The following is a 13,674-nucleotide window of genomic DNA, read 5'->3' as shown; positions in this document are numbered from 1 at the left end:
TAAAAGGAATAATGTTATAAATTTTACTCTAAGCACTGTGTTTGCTGCATCCCACAAATTTTGAAAAGTTCTGTTTTCATTTTTAGTTTATTTTAAAATTTCTCTTAGGATCTCTTCTCTGACTCATGTGTTATTTAGAAGCGTATTGTGTAATCCTGAACTATTTAGGGATTTCCCAGTTATCTGTCTGTCATTGAGTTCTAGTTCAGTTCCATTGTAGCCTGAGAGCAGACGTTGTGTAATTTCTCTTATTTTACATTTGTTAAAGTGTGTTTCACGGCCCAGACTCTGGTCTACCTTGGTGAATGTTCCATGTGAACTTGCTACAAATTGTGCGTTCTGTTGTTGGGAAGTCATCTAGACGTGTCAATTCTATCCAGTTAATCAGTGGTGGTGTCCAGCTCACCTCTGTCCTTAATGATTTTCTGCCTGCTGAATCTGTCTGTTTCTGATGGAGAAGTTTTGAAGTCTCAAATTACAATAGTGGATTCACCTGTTTTGCTTGTGGTTCTATCAGTTTTTGCCTCATGTAGTTTGATTCTTTGTTAGGTTCATACACACTAAGCATTGCTGTTTTCTTAGAAAACTGACTTCTTGAACATGGTGTAATGCCCCTCCTTTATCCCCAGTAACTCTCCTTACTTTGAAGTCTGGTCCGTCTTAAAACAGGGGTTCATCCTCCCAACACTTCATTTCACTCTGCTCTATTCTTGTTTGTATAGTTTCTGGGGACAAATTGGATGTAACTTTATTTTTGTTCTTCTATAGATAACGTTTTGTTGTTTTTTTTTTTTTCCTGGCGTTTTTTTCAGAATGTTTTTCCTTCAACTTTGATTTTCTCTAATTTGAAGATCGTATGCTGAGGTGTAGCTTTATTGATATTGCTCCTGCTTGGGGTTTTTCTGAGCTGCCTGAATCTCGGGTTGGGTTTCTGACTTGAATTTTGCCAAATGTTCAGTCTTCATGGGTTCAGATAGTTTTTCTGTTCCTGTCTCCCATTATTCTACTTCCGAGATTTTCACTATGCATATGCTATACCTTCTGTATTTGTCCCACAGTCCTTGGGTATCCTGTTTCAGTTTTTATAGTCCTAATTTTCTTTCCTTTTCGGTTTTCTAGGAGTCTATCGCGAGATCCTCTAGGTCAGCGATCCCTTCCTCAGCTGTGTCCGGCCTGCTAATAAGTCCGTCAGAGACATTCCTCCTTCTGTTACAGTGCTTTTTTTTTATCTCCAGCATTTCTACTTGATTCCTTTTTTAAGATTTCCATCCCCCTGTTTACATCGCCCATCTGTTCTTGAATGCTGGGACGGTTGATCCCTTAGAGCCCTCTGCATATTAATCACGGTAGCTTTAAAGGCTCAGGCTGATGGTTTCAAGGTCCCCGCCACGTCTGGTATGACGCTTGCTCAATTTTTTCACACTGTGTTTTTTGCCTTTTCGTACGCCTGGCAATTTTTTTCTTCCTAGGAGACATGGGGTATTGGGGAAAAGGAACTGGGGTAAATAGACCTTTAGCCATGTGGGGTTAAGGTGTGTGTGTTGGGGGGGGGGCGTTCTACAGTCCTGAGATCAGCTTTGAGGGTTTCAGTGAGCCTATGCCTCTGGACAGTGAACTTCACAAGTATTTCTCAGTTTTTACCCCCCTAAAGTGAGACAGGATGGCTAGAGTGGTCCGAATTTGGGTGAATCTCTGACCCAGGTTTTTTTAGGCTCTGATAATACCCTAGCAGGTTAGACTCTGGGGACCTCATTTGTCCCGAGAGCAAATCTCCCCATACTATGGCCCCACCATCCCCCCTCCCCCAACCCCAGCCTGGTGCCTGGGTCCCCCTGGGGTTTCTAACCCTCACAGGCCTTCACACTGAGGCTCCAACAATCCTGCAATTCCAGTCCAGGTTTTCCTACTCCGGCCCTGGTTTCCATGGTGATCTCTGCTCCAGGAAGGCGGGACTTCCGGTGTTCACCTTCCGGTGCCGCTCCAGTCTTGTGGGGAGGGGTTTCCCCAGTGTCTTCCTCTGTCTTACAGATTCAAGAGAGTTTGTGATTTTTCGGTCTGTACAGCTTTTCACCTGTTATTAGGATGGCGTGGCAACTTCTTACCTCCTTGCAAATGAAACTGGAAATAGGACGCACAGCTTTAATTTTTAGTGAGTTACTCTGCCCTTTATAATTTTCTAATACATAGGTCTTTTCTTCTCACCTAGGGAAAAACAAAAAAACAAAACAAAAAAGCAACAAAAAAACCCTTGTCTTTCTTACTTCCCCACTGAAAGTAAACACTAGCCTATTAAAAGCAGTGCTCTTCCAAGATGTGTCATTTACCTCTACAGCCAAGTCACAAAAATAGATCTCCTGAAATCCAACATAATTGGAGGATGAAATCTTCCAGAATGGGCAGCCATGACATAAATGCAGATTAAGTGTTTCAGTCCAAAGATCCTAATACCACTGACCATGATCGTAGCATGTGACCCTGATTATGAATGAGTTCATTCATAAGTCAGTGTATCGTCACAATACTAATGAGCGTTTTGCCTCTGCGCCCCAGTCTATGGTGAGGCAGAGTCGAAGCATCTCTGCAAAGATTTAAGAACAGTGTCCCTTAATCCCTCGTGCCCCTCCTTGTACCCTCTAACATATACGAAACAGCATCCTTGAAAAGTAGTATTATGAACCACTATGGTGAATGGTGAAAAAAAAGACAAGACTGTGCAATTATCTTAAATCATTATATCTAAAACTTAACTGTTGTTAAAGTGCAAATAAAATAGTATTATATAGGTATTTCAAAGCTGATCTCAAAATGAATATTGAATATTAAAATGTTGCCCTGAGATAATCATTCTGATGAGGTAATTTTTTTCCCCATTTATTTAATGGATTGAATCTTTTGCCACTCTTTCTCCCTTCTGAAACCAGGAAGGGATCTTTTTTTCCCCCACTTTACTGGCAATTAACTGAATGTATAATTTTGAGTAATCATTTGTAATTATTTCTTGGGCATGGTCCCATACCTTTCATCCAATTCCAAAAACCTAGCATATGTGCTGTGCTTTTGAAGTTAGATTCGAAGTAGACGTGTTTATAACATGGGGACTGGCAAACATTCCACTCGAAATAGAATCAGAACGTCACTGCACCATGCAGATGTCAGCAAAGCAAAACACGCTCCTGCTAAATTCAGCAGCACACCATTTCGCAGAAGTGGTAGCAGTCACCTTCTGCCAAACCTCCCTGCAACGGTCGAGATAGAAAAGATGCCTGAAGAGTCATTAAAATGTGATTTCCGAGGGGAGGGTATAGCTCAATTGGTAGAGCACATGCTTAGTGTGCACAAGGTCCTGGGTTCAAACCCCTGGACATCCTCTGAAAATAAATAAATAAATAAACTTAATTACCTACCCCCCCACCAAAAAATCTAATTTAAAAAAATGTGATTTCCTTCCTGTGCCTGAGATTCTCTGAATTCTATAACACCCAAAATTATAACAACAGAGTAGAGTTGTTAAGACATGATCTCTTGGATCAATCAGACTTAGATTTTATTTTAGTTTCACTACTTGCTTTTAGGGTAAACTTGGGTAAGTTACTGAATTCTCTGATCTTTAGCTTCTAACCCCTGTAAATGGGGTCAACAACATTTTTCTATAAAGGGTCAGATAGTAAATATTTAGGCGTTGTTGGCCATGGGGTCAAGGTGGCAACTACTCGGTTCTGACTTATAAAGCAAAATGGATGGGGCTCTGTTCCAATGAAACTTCATTTATGAGTATGCAATGTAAATTTCACATAATTTTCACATGTCAGAAAATATTCTTCCTTATTATGTCTCAAACACTTAAACATTTTAAAGCCATTCTTAGTTCATGGGCCACACAAAAACAGATGACAGGCCAGACTCTTGGGCCATAGTTTGCCAAATCTTGATCTATAAAATGGAAACAATTTTATTAGCTCCCTTGTGGAGTTCTGATGAAGAATGAAACAGATAATGAAGGCAAAATTCTTAGCACTATTTTGGCCTTTACAATTTTTTTTTCAAGTACGTGTGGTTTGTATAGACATTCAGGGAGTTAATATATATTGTTCAACCCTGTTGTTATTCAGAATAGATTTGTGTACCTGTTTGGGAAGTAGCTTTAGAGATTGCACTAGGCCCTCCAACTTGCTGAGAACTTGGCAGCGGGAGCCAGCAGGAGGGAGGCCACAAATGTACCAGCTGAAGTCAAATTGCTTAGCTGGGTAGCAGCCCCTTGGTGTTACAGGACTTGGGTAATTCCAGGTTTCAGGCAGGCCAGGAGCAACGCTGAGGAAATCCAATTTAGTAGGTTGAACAAAGTAGCAGGGGTCATACACAACAAGAAATGTTCATATCACTGAGTCACCAATACCAAGTTTCCTCATTCAGAATTAGTCAGGTGAACAGAGAGTTACAGCAAGGATGCAAATCCAGTGGGGATCTACACGCTACACCCGAAAATGAGGTGTCAGACAAAGCAGACAGAGATGGATGTCAGCTCTGGCGATGCATATTTGAGTTTCCTGTGCTCAACCGGGAGCCCTGCCTGCCAAGTTTACAGCAATAAAACTCATTCCAAGGGTGGAAAATATTGGTCTCGATAAAAAATACATAGGCCAAGCAGGGCCCTGGCATTTGCACATACAATATCTCATTAAATCTCTACTCAACAGTGTGTATCACTCGCATTTTTATAGACAGTAAATGGGAGAGCCAGACATGGTCTATCAAGATCTAAATTCCATTCTCTACTATAGCATTAAAGAGGGATTCATTTTTAATTCCTAAATGTCCCTGTTAGCTCTCTCTCTTAAGCTTTGATAACCTAGTAGAAGGTTGGCCAGCAGAGCTGAGCTGGTTCAACAGGAGAATCTAGGATAAAGGTAATGCTGTATTCAGACTCACCTGGATTTTCTTGTTTTCTAACAATCTATTCCCCTGGTTAGGAAACTTCCATGGTTGCAAAAACTGTAGGGTGTTACCTGCCAATTCCTACTTCTCTATAAATATGCAAAGAATTACAGTCACAGGTAGCTTTATCAAGAAGCTGATGAATCATGGCTTGGAGCTCTTTCCATAGTGGATGTGGAGAGGTGCTGGGAGCATGGCATCCTGCCCAGCTTGGGTACCACCCTCTGTACCATGATGGTGTTCCTGGAGCTGAGGACAGACCAACAGGCTGCCAGCTTTACCCCTAATAGTTAGATCTCTGCCTGGTGGACCTCATCATGCATCTGGACCTCATCCTTGACTTAAAGACAAAGGAATTGATTTAGAGTCTGCTCCATTGCCCCTTGCTCAGATGTTACCATGACCAGGCTTCATGGCTACATCAGACCCTACACACCAATAGCCTGGTGAGGGCTGGCACAGGGAGGATGTGGCCGAACTGGACCAGCAGCTGCCACCGTAGTTCTCTGTTGACTTGCCTCCAGGCAAGAAGCACCTTCCGAGCAGACATAGCGTCATCAGTAAAGAAATGGAGCACAGAGGGACACTTCTGAATCAATCATTTGTAAAAACACACCCGACTTCCCATCAACTATGCCAGGGTAGCACTTGAATATTACTCTCCTGTTCTCTTTTTAGCAAATAATATTATAAAATCGTTGTCCTGGGAAGAGGCAGTCAAAGAATATGCACAGGAAATGAAGTGTTTGACAGCTGTATTGGGTTATCAATTAGCAATACTGACACATTATTTTTTCTGTATTTTCTGATGCTTGGTGGTTTAACTTTTAAGGATTTGTTAAGATTTCTTATCCATAATAAATATGTACTTTTATTCCTTATATTTATTCATACTTATACAATCTTTTCCTTAAGGGGGGAGGTCCCAAAATTGAATATGCTTCAGGTATCACAAAAATGGAATCAAGCCTGAGTCCAAGGGTGAGGTCCCTGTTTAGCATGGAGTGGTGCCCAACCCAAGACGGCTTCTCTGATGCATAGACATTGTGTCTACTCCATTGCAAATTCTTTTTTTTTGGGGGGGTGGGGAATAATTAAGTTTATTTATTTATTTATTTACCTGGTGGAGGTACTGGGGATTGAACCCAGGACCTCATGCATGCTAGGCATGCACTCTACCACTAAGCTGTACCCTCCCCCTCAAATTCTTTCATTTTTCCACCATAAATATTTTTTTTCCTCACTCTGTCCATTGCTAGTGATGTGTTTGTGTTTGTTGCCCATGTATTCCTTGCCTTGGTCAGAAATGAGTCAGAAATGGGCAATGTTGAACTTGCCTGTGGAAAGCATTTTACTGGCTGTGGCCATGGGCAAATTATGTGATCTCTCAATATCTAAGTTTTAAGAATCTATTCTATGGCTTGTACTGAGCGTCAAATGAAATTATGCTGCAGTGGTTTCTGGCTTGCAGGAGGATTTCAGTGTTAGCTGATTGAATGTTTATCGATCGACATCATTTTTGTTTTAAACAGATCTGTGAAAGGCAGGGACTAGATTTGATGTCTCACTCTTTGGATATTTACATTGGTGCCAAAATCTTCACAGTCGGGGTCCTTGACAGGTGAAAACAATAAGACAATAAAAATAGGTGGGAGCTGTGTTTGATGAGAGTGAAATGTGCTCACTGAGTGACGTGTGGCGCTAAAGTGGTCCAGCCACTGGTTGAACCCTTTACCCAAGAGAGTACCAAACACGTAGAATTCAGAAGTAACTTCCCAGAATGTTTATCCTTCGATGGTGTCTACTTTGACAGGGTTCCGACAAACACAATCCCATACGTAGTGTACGAGGTTCACTGTGTCTAAAACTAAATCCGACTCACCTCATAGAGATCCACTCGGTTCTGCTCGGCTCCTTTGGTGAGAAGGCAAGAGGAGCTGATGTACATTCTGTCAGTACCATCTCAGTGCATAAGATAACACAGTGAAACTGGCAGCCTGACAGGCATCCTGCAGGAATAAATGCAAGTAATTTTGAGTTCCGGAGAAGAAAATTATTTTATAAATTCAAGATAGCCTTATATCTCATTTCCTTCCCGATGCTTTGTTAAAACAGAGTTTGAAATAGAAAAGAACAAAGAAGACCAGCCCTGTACTGTATACAGTAGAAGTAATGTTCAGTTTTATTTTCTTTAAAATTATCGGTCTGAATTCAGTTAATGATGAAAAAAAAAAAACACATTCTTTTTGAGTGGTCGTGTAAAACTCCCAAATGAGATTCATACAAAATAAACAAATGTCACAGTACTAGTGATAATCTGCATGTCATTTGTTTGAATACTTTTTTCTGTAATGCATAACCAGTTAAAATATATTTTAGTAGATCGAATGAACATATCCATCTCTTTAAAAGTTATGCATCTTCTAATAGTTGTGTAATTTGCCACACAGTTTCTCCAGTAAATTAAAGAATATGAAGAGACAGAGTTATCATATTTTAATGACATAGATGAAAGTGTACACATAGCAACCAAACACAAGAAAACCAAGCCAATATTCCATTGCTAAAAAGACACTGAAAACGTTTTACTCACTGGGCATTTTCACATTCATTTTTACAAACAGCAATTCAATTTCCAAAGGCAGAGATAATAATTTCTTAGAAATATGGACTAAAGTGGTCATACACCATTTAAAATAATTTATCTAGTTCCTTTCTCTGCAGAGTTCATATTTGATATTCATAATTAGGTCTCTAAGAATCAATCAGGGAAACTATCTCACTGAAGTTAATTTTCTAAATTTAGTAAGTCTGCAATTCTGTAACTGTGGTATGGCTCAAAAGTGAGAGATCTCCAGATGGTTCTCATATGACTAAATTTTGAGAAACAATTGTAATAACTACAGTAACTCTCAGACTTGAGCAATTACACACCATGATTTCTTCTTTTCTCTCATTTTTTTTTCAACTTTGTTGAGGTACAGTTGACAAATATAATTGTAAGATAAAGTGTACAATGTGATGATTTGATATACATGTATATTATGGAAGAATTCCCCCATCAAATTAATAAACACATCCATAATCTCTCAATTTTACCTAAAAGCTCTTGCTGATTTAGCTCATCCATCGCTTGGCTCTAAATGGAAACTGTGTGCAGCAATGAGTTTGACTTTTTATTTGACTCTTTTAGATTCCACATATAAGTGATACCATGCAGTACATGTCTTTCTCTGACTTGTTTCACTTAGCATAACGCCCTCACGTTTCATCCATGTTGTCACAAATGACAGATTTCCTTCTTTTCAATGTTGAATATTATTCTATCATGCATATACCAAATTTTCTTTATCCATTCATCTGAAGAAGGATGCTTAGATTGTTCATATACCTTGGCTATTGTGAATAATGCTGCTATGAACATGAGAGTATAAATATCTTGTCAAGATGATTTCGTTTCCTTTGGGTATATACCCCGAAGTGGAATCACAGGATTATACAGGAATTCTATTTATAATTTCCTGAGGAACCATCATATTGTTTTCTATAGTGATTGTACCAGTTTACATTCCCACCAACAGTGTACACTTGTTCCTTATTTTTTCCACATCTTCTCAGCATTTGTATTGTTTGATATGCATTTCTGCAATGAAGAGTGATGTTGAGCACTTTTCTCTGTGCCTGATGGCCATTTGATTGTCTTCTTTGAAAAAAAAAAGTCTCTCTTCAGATCTTTTGCTTCCAAATAATCCAATAAAAATTGGGTTATTTGTATTTTTGCTATTGAATTCTGTGAGTTCTTTGTATATGTTGGATACTAATCCCTAATCAGATTGGCAGTTTGCCAAAATTTTCTCCATTCCATAGGCTGCCTTTTCATTGTGTTGATGGTTTCTTTTGCTGTGCAAAAGTTTTTTAGTTTAATGTGGTCCCACTTGTTTATTTTTGCTTTTGTTGCCTTTGCTTTTTGTATAAAATCCAAAAAAAAAAAATGTTACCAAGAAGAATGTCAAGGAGTTTACCCCACTATATTTTCTTATAGAAGTTTTACAGTTTCAGGTCTTACCTGTATGTCTTTAATTCATTTTGAGTTAATTATTTTACATGTAGACAACCAATTTTCCCAGCGGTATTTATTACAGAGGCTTTCCTCTCATTGTGTGTTCTTTGTGCCTCTGTCAAAGATTAGTTACCCATACATTGTGTGTTAATTTGGGGGCTTGATCCTGTTCCATTGGTCTCTTTGTCTGTTTTTATGCCAGAATCATACTGTTCAGATTACAGTAGCTTGAAATACAGCTTGAAATTAGGACATGTGATGCCTCCAGCTTTGTTCTTCTTTCTCAAGATTTCTTTGACTATTTGGAGTCTTTTGTGGTTCCATACAAATGTTAGGACTTCTTTTTTTTTTTTTTTCTTTTTCCTATTTCTGTAAAAAATGCCATTGGAATTTTGATAGGAATTGCGTTGAATCAATAGATCGCTTTGGTAGTATGACCATTTTATCAATATTAATTCTCCCAATTCTTGAACATGAAATATCTTTCCATTTATTTGTGTCTTCTTTAATTTCTTTTATATATATATATATATATATATATATATATATATATATATATATATATATTTTATTGAAGTCTAGCCAGTTTACAATGTTGTGTCGATTTTGGTATATAGCACAATGCTTCAGTCGTATAGGAACATGCATATATTCGTTTTCATATTCTTTTTCACTGTAAGTACTACCAGATATTAAATATAGCTTCCTGTGCTCTACAGTATGAACTTGTTGTTTATTGGATTTTGTGAAAATCCTCCTGTATTTTAAAGTGAGAGACACTCTGCCAGAGCTCAGTGGTGTTCTGTGCAATTCAGTGGGTTTGTAGATGTAATTCTTGGTGTATTTGGGGGAGAGGGTGAGCTGTGAGTCTCTTTTCTCCGCCACCTTGGCTCCGCCTCTTTAATTTCCTTCGCGAATGCCTTATAGGTATCAATGTGCAAATCTTTCACCTCCTTGATTAAATGTATTTCTAAGTATTTTTTTCTCTTTGATGCTATGGTAAGTGGTTCTGACAGTTTGTTGTTGATATACAGAAACACAACTGACTTTTCAATATTGATTGTAGGCTGATTAGAAACTGGACCCTCAGGCAGCAGATGCGAAAGTGTGTAGTTAATTAAGCCCCTTTCAGGGAGAAACTGGGAAGTGGGCATTTTTTGCCCGTTTCCTCTGCACTGGCCCCAGGTGTATGGGGGCATGTGTGGGAGAGTGTTCAGGTGTGCAGGAGGCCCATCCGTCAAGTGGCAGCCAGCAAAGCTGGGGTGTTAGATGTGTGTACAAGCATCTTGTAGGGAGATAACGGTGACTTGGCTTTATTATTGGAGCAGGCTGCAGGGAAAGGCGGGAGACGTAGCCATTGCCTTCCTGGTTACTGGGGACAATGGCACGCAGCCCCCAGATGCCTGCTGAATTAGAAACCTGGCCCTTATCCAGCACCTTTAAAAGTATCTAGATAAACCCCTTCCGGGAGAAGACTGGGAGATGGGTGTTTATTACCCGCTCTCTCTGTACTGAGCCCTCAGGGATGGAGAGTCAGGCATCCAGTATGTACGCTCCTTTGTTTGCTGTGGGATTTGGGGATTAAGCCTTGCTGGCTACCAGGGCGGGGCAATCTGGGGACCCACCCCTTAGGGAGCAGCCTTAAAGGCGAGGGAGGGTGCAGTTGGGTGTTCGAGCTCCTTCCAGAGAGATACTGGTGACTTGGAGCAGGCTGCAGGGGGAAGGCAGAGGTGGCCCTTGGCTCCCCAGGGCTCTGGGAAGGATCTTAGCCTGCCCCCAAAGCCCACTAAGTTAGAAGCCTGGCCCTCAGGCAGCAGCTTTTAAAGTATGAAGCTCTTTCCCAGAAGGACTGAGAGAAGGACAGTACACCTGCTCCCTGAGCCCTGGAGGCGTAGCTGGGGCAGGCGCTGGTTCACCGTGAGGAACTGCCTCTTTATTTGCTATGATCTTGTGGGGGTCTCAAGCCTTCTCAGTAGCCAAAGCTAGGTGTTTGGGGAACCCTTCCCTTTGGTGACAGTCTGAAAAGTTGGGGGTGATAATTGTGGAATCCACATACTTTGTTCTTCAGGGAGAATCTGGGATTTGGAGAGTCCCTCCCAATTATAGAGCGCTGTGTCTAGGAGGGGGCGTGGCTTAAAGCAAGAATGTCTCAGCCTTTCTTGGCTGTTCCGATGTGGGTTTTTTTCCCTCACCTGTCTTATGTATAGGAGTGGCTCAGCTAGTTCGTAGACTGTTCTGTGTGTCGCCGCACATTCAGTGCGTCCGTGGGCGGAGGGGAGTCCAGGCGTCTTCCCTCGCTCATATTGCATTTGACAATAAAGAATGTCTACTTTTCCCTTGTAAGTTAGCAGCCACGGTATATCACTTATTTTATAGACTTTGTTCCAACAGTGTGGGAAAAGAGTTACAACACAGGCATAATCTTGTAAGAAACAGACACGTGAGAATTACTGCAGCGAATATGCAGAAAGCCCGCCTCCACGCGAAACGTGCTCCGCAGCACTTGGCAGGGGCTTGCGTTGGATCTGTCGTCTATAGACTGCTCTCTTTAAACCTGTACTTATGAAGGAATAAAAGAAAATCAAAATGATTTCAGTAAGGTTGCTTGTATTCTGATGTGAGTTGGAGATGCTACAGTGGGCGGCATGAAGTGCGGAGGCAAAATGTTTGTCTTGAACCTCGTCTTCTTCCGCAGTTAAAAGTGAAGATGCCACCAAAACAGTTACTCCAAGTTTAGGTCCGTGACGGTAGGTAGCATCACGTGGTCAGCTCAGAAAAGCATATCTTTTCTCAGTGTAGCCAACATGCCGCTCTCGGGGGCTTAGACTGACCTCCGGGGACCCCAGGTAGGATCCCCAACCCTGCAGTCCACTCCAGTGTGAGGCAGGGGAGATAGGGCTGGCAGGAGGCAGTCTGGGACTGTGTTGAACTGATCCTGGGGCAAAGGTCTTTACTATAACCATGATTTGACGCGCTCAGCTCACGGAACCGCCAGTGTCCCCTACTCTGCCTGGCCGCATTTTCCAAATTTCTGTTATTCCCTCTTAACCTCAGTTTCTACTTCACAACCAATTTTCCTACTAGGCTCTGGCCCTACTTAGCTAACCCTTGATTCTGCCAAGGCACCGTGTCCTGTCCTCTTAAATGTAAGTCGCTTCTAGGGGGATAAAAACAAGAAAAATCAATCAGATGACCAGCAAGGCCATTTGCTTCCTAAGTAATTTTTCTGTGGTTGTCAAATCAGGCCCTGGGGGAAGGGACCTGGCTAAGCCGCTGTCTCCCTAGCCCTTTCCATGCTGCAGTTGGTTGTTTTTTGTTTTGTTTTGTTTTTTTGTTTTGTTTTTAATGGAGGTACAGGGATTGAACCCAGGACCTCATACGTGCGTGCTAAGCATGCGCTCTACCACTGAGCTGTCCCCTCCCCCTAGTCAATTGCATTCTTAAGCCCTAGGTGAGCAGGGTCCGCACTCAGCTTTACAATAGAGCTGGTCAAGCCCTTAGGTTTTGTTTCTTGCTGAGATTCCAGCAAGCCTCAGTCCTAGTCCTCTGAGTTAAACACGTGGGAAGATCGTCTGAGTGATCGATCACGGTGAATATCTGGCCCTCCCATCTTCAGTCTTTTTGTGAAGCTCACGGAAAAGACCCCGACCTGATCTCAGAACCTCTTCTAAGCCCGACATCGACTTACAGGTCTTGTTAACTCACTACTGCAGCCAACTACCACGAACACGGAAGAGGAAAAGAATCGTTCATCGTAACGTATTTTCCACGTGAAGAACGTTTATTCAAAGTACTCCTCTTTAAGGAGTTTATAGATCCTTTTTATCTGGTCTTGAAAAATGCCACAGGAATTAGAGAAGATGGACAGGGACAGAGGACCAGATTTTTAATAAAAATGATGTAGTTTAAGGCAATTCAGTAATTAAAAGGCCCTCAGTATAGATCAGAATATTAATTCCCTTTTAAGATCCATCAGAATTAAGGGTGATTCCCTTCTCTGAGCTTAAATGTCAAGAAAATTAGATATAGAAGGGCCGAAAGAGATATCCCGTTCTTTAAATGAATATGACGCTAAGCAGTAGGAATCTATCATAGGACTGCTTCCAGCTGGGACCTGAATTGGGGCTTGTTACTTATGCAGTTACTTCTGACCCTGAGGCAAATGGGAAAAAAAGGATTAAGCAAGGATTAAACATCTTATTTTAAGCTGATAACAACTTAACCTTGATCACATGCAAGAGTTTTGTGATTTTACCACCACCCCTCACATTTTAGGTTATTTATGTTACAGTTTGACATGGTTGGATTAATAGCAATCATACTCCTTACTGTTCTCTGCTTTCCACACTTGTTCTTTGTTCTTAATGTTGTCTTCTACTTTTTCTCCCTTCTGAGGATTTAATTCAGGATTTTAAATAAATCCATTTCCTTTCTTCTCTTAGCATATCAATTATAAGTCTTTTTACACTATTTTTTTTAGTAGTTACCCACGTTTGCAATATACATTTACCACTAATCCAAGTCCACATTCAAATAACACTATCTCCATGCATGGCTTGAAAATTTTCTAATAAAAAAATCATAATGTCTTCCTACCATCACTTGTGTCATCACTTTCAATGATGGAGTAAAAATCAGCCATCTGTTAGATGGAGATGGTTAGTTAATGGATCGTGACAGAA

At 40.8% G+C, this 13,674-nt stretch overlaps 2 long non-coding RNA genes across 5 annotated transcripts; both read right to left on the bottom strand.

Moving 5' to 3' along the window:
- LOC140687669 (uncharacterized) lies at positions 1 to 2,428 on the bottom strand. Of its 4 annotated transcripts, none has more exons than XR_012062093.1 (4): positions 2,325 to 2,428; positions 2,103 to 2,202; positions 1,847 to 2,021; positions 1 to 1,465 (listed from the first exon to the last, which is right to left on the bottom strand). It is a non-coding gene; the product is annotated as an uncharacterized lncRNA (long non-coding RNA). The 4 variants fall into 4 exon arrangements; XR_012062094.1 differs by having other exon boundaries at positions 2,103 to 2,118; XR_012062092.1 differs by having other exon boundaries at positions 1,847 to 2,202.
- A 1,707-nt stretch (positions 2,429 to 4,135) lies between these two features.
- On the bottom strand, positions 4,136 to 12,714 carry LOC140687670 (uncharacterized). The gene is made up of 3 exons (XR_012062095.1): positions 12,681 to 12,714; positions 6,815 to 6,941; positions 4,136 to 4,308 (listed from the first exon to the last, which is right to left on the bottom strand). It is a non-coding gene; the product is annotated as an uncharacterized lncRNA (long non-coding RNA).
- Positions 12,715 to 13,674: the final 960 nt, after the last annotated feature.

The sequence above is a fragment of the Vicugna pacos genome, chromosome 20 (assembly GCF_048564905.1).
Source record: "Vicugna pacos chromosome 20, VicPac4, whole genome shotgun sequence".
NCBI classification, from domain to species: Eukaryota; Metazoa; Chordata; class Mammalia; order Artiodactyla; family Camelidae; genus Vicugna; species Vicugna pacos.
Note: the sequence above shows the minus strand (reverse complement) of the source record. Positions and strands in the feature narration are given on the sequence as shown.